Here is a 3,539-nt window from a genome sequence, read left to right as displayed (position 1 = left end):
AATTTACTCTATTTCACTGTTGAAGGACAACTTCTTGTGATGAGAAAGATACTCGTCCTTTAAAATAGAAAGAATACTCACGTCCTTTTCCATAAATCAAATTTTGCTAATGTAACATATAAGAAATCTCTAAATGCACACAATCTATGTTATGAAATCCACATAGATAGCATGTGACATAAAATTTGCATCTCCTAATCTAAGGACATGAAACAAAGAATGACTGTGAAGTGCAAAATAATAACCACAGCTTAACATTTGGAGGGAAAGAAAAATGGCTGAAACCAGGCACAATGAACAGTGAGCCAAGGATTCTGTGAGGTAATGAATTCGTTAATTTCCCCACCAAGAGGAATTATTATCCAACTTTCAAAATTATCTGTAGTACATTCTCATAAACAATGCAGCAATTGACAGTAGATTTGAATAATTGGACTTTTTATGTTGTTCTTCTTAATGACCTTAAGGGGAAAGGAGTGGCCTTTAAGTGCAGACAGCATGTCAGAGGGGTGACCTCTTTATCTCCAATCCCAGGGTCATTGACATGAAAAAATCCCAGGGTCATTGGCAAGGATTCACCTTGCCTCTACAGGAATGTCAGTAGGAGGGACTTCAATGATGCCATTTACTGAAAAGGTACAAGCCATCCATATTGTTTTTCAGTAAACTAACTTCACAGAGATGGAATTATTTCCCCAAGGCCATGGTATGTCACAGAAAATCATAAAGCTAGGTCTCCTGATTCCCTCCATGAATCACTACCTGGAATGGGTAAAGAGACTGAACTGGGCACCACTGCTTAATTCAGTCCTCCCTCAGGCTCTTTCCAGTAATAACAACTAACAAAAACAGCAGACATTCCATCTTAGTGTATTCAAGCTTCTATGAAAAAATATCTTAAACTGGATGAACTATAAACAAGACAAATGTATTTTTCAGAGCTGTGGAAGCTGGGAAGTACAAGACAAGGTGCCTGAAGATTCAGTGTCTGGAGAAAGGCTTTCTGGTTCACAGACAGTGGCTTCTATGACACCATAGATGGCACCATCTGCTGTGACCCCACATGGTAGAAGGGACAAACAAGTTATCTTGAGTCTCCTTTAGAAAGGCATTCATCTTATTCAAGAGGGTGCTACCCTCAGGACCTAATCATTTCCCAAAAGGCCCCTACTCCTAATACTGTCATTTTAGGGGTTTAGATTTAAACATGTAGATTTGGGGAGGATACAAACACTCAGACCATCGCACATTCCCACCACTAGCCCAGACTGCATGATATTATTCACTTCCTGTCCACTCTTTCCATCCTTCTCAGGACGGGCCTCGTGGGCATATTCACAGGGTTCCACACTCGAAGGGCTCCATGCGTGGTTTCATGCTCTGCTGTTGTCATTGAAATATTTTATAATTTCATCTCTGAGTATGAATGTGATAGAGGAGCTAGACAGGCTGGCAGCATGTGCACACAGTTTGGGTCTACTGGTAGTGACTACACAAGTGGGCTCAGGCAAGAACCACGTGGGGCAACTGGCCTGGTCTTCTCATGCACACACACACACACACACACACACACACACACCTTGTAATACTTCACAGCACCACAGGACCCAAGCAGTGTCTGGGGTATGACTGGGCTCATGTTGGTGGTGATGACAGAAGCAGCAGCGCAGGTGGCAGTAGGGTATGAGTGTCCCTAGCTTGGAAGAGAGGAGGTGCTTGCCCTGGCAGCAGCAAGTGACTGCTGATGGGATGCCTATTTTCCCTCTGTCCCAGAGCCCATGCCTGTTGTGTTCATTGAATATCAGAAAAGGAAAAGCCAGGAAGATTAGGCAATAAACATTGTTAGCAAATTATTACAAAATAAAAATATACACTGCTCATTGCAACAAAGCACAAAAAGGACTTACTCTGATTCATAAAACAAGTTCAAAATGTATGTTTTAACTGCAACAACATGGCAAAACACATATCCACAGGCTTCAAAATAGAAATGATATCAAAGAGCATTTCAAGAATTTTAACTGTGTAATACTTTACTGTTAACTTTAGTCATGGAAGAGAACAATTGAATTTATTTGTACAAAATACTGATGAAAGGAAATGAAGAAGAATACAAACAAATGGAAAGACATCCAATGCTTGTGGATTGGAAGAATTAATATTATTTAAATGACCAAACCTCAGATTCAATGCAATGTCTGTCAAAATACCAATGGCATTCTGCACATAAATAGTAAAAACCATTCTATGATTTGTATGGAACTATGTAAGACCCCAAATAGCCAGATCATTCCTGAAAAAAAGAGCAAAGCTGGAGGCATAACAGTAGCAAATTTCAAACTATACTACAAAGATGTAGTAATCAAAACAGAATAGTACTAGCATAAAAACAGACACATAGAACAATGACACAGAACAGAGAATCCAGAAATATATCCACATATCCATAGCTAACTGATTTAATTTTTTTATTTTTCATCACTATGGCTACATAATAGTAATATATAATGATAGCGTGTACGTGATGTTTTGCTAAAGACCAGCACCCCAAATATGTATCATTTCTTTCTGTTGGGAGCATTCCAATTCCAAACTTTCAGTTATTTTTTAATATATACAATATATTCTACAATGAATTATTGTTTACTACAGTCACTCTATTGTGCTACCAAATACTGGCTTTTATTCATTCTATCTATATTTTTGCAACCATTAACCATCTCCACTTTATCCCCCCTCCCCTGTACCCTTCTGACCCTCTGGTGACCATCAGTCTATTATCTATTTCTATTAGTTCAATTTTTAAAAACTTTAGCTCCTAGGTAGGAGTGAGAACATGTAAAATCTGTTTTTCTGTGCCTGACATTGTTAACCGATATTTGACAACAGTGCCAAGAGCATTTATTGGGAAACCGACAGTCTCTTCAATCAAGGTGCCTGTAAAACTGGATACCTACATGCAGAAAAATGAAACTAAATTCCCAATTCCTACACTATACCAAAATCAACATAAAATGGGTTAAAGACCTAAGTGTAATCATTCTTGATCACTGATGGCACCTTCCAGTCTTTGTTATTGATCTAAAATTTACCTGATGTTAAATCATTTCCCTGGGTTTCATTTCAGTACAAAAAGCATAAACTTGTCATAGGTCAACCAGAGTGATATCAGCACTTAAGAACCACTGATAAGCCCTCTGCTAAATCTCAGTAATAATAAGTCCCCCTAAATTGAAAGGAAGAGTAACTGGTACGTTAAGTGTCTAAGATAAGAAAGAGAAAACATCTGACAGAATTAGACCCACCAAGTCAAGAGATTTTTGCTTTTGTTTTAGACATAACCAAAAACAATTTAATTACTGGAAAATAAATTGACAATAATAAAATTGTTATGCTGAGTGCCAACTTCAGTTATGCCATTTTCATTTTCATTTCTGCATGAACAAAAAAAACTCTACTTGACAACATATTAGCAAAAATATGTACATTCAAAATTTATGGAAAAATGTCATGAAGAAAAAAGGTTGTTTAGAATTATA

Source organism: Mandrillus leucophaeus, unplaced genomic scaffold (genome assembly GCF_000951045.1).
Source record: "Mandrillus leucophaeus isolate KB7577 unplaced genomic scaffold, Mleu.le_1.0 Scaffold1227, whole genome shotgun sequence".
Classification (NCBI taxonomy): Eukaryota; Metazoa; Chordata; class Mammalia; order Primates; family Cercopithecidae; genus Mandrillus; species Mandrillus leucophaeus.
This window is presented reverse-complemented; position numbering follows the sequence as displayed.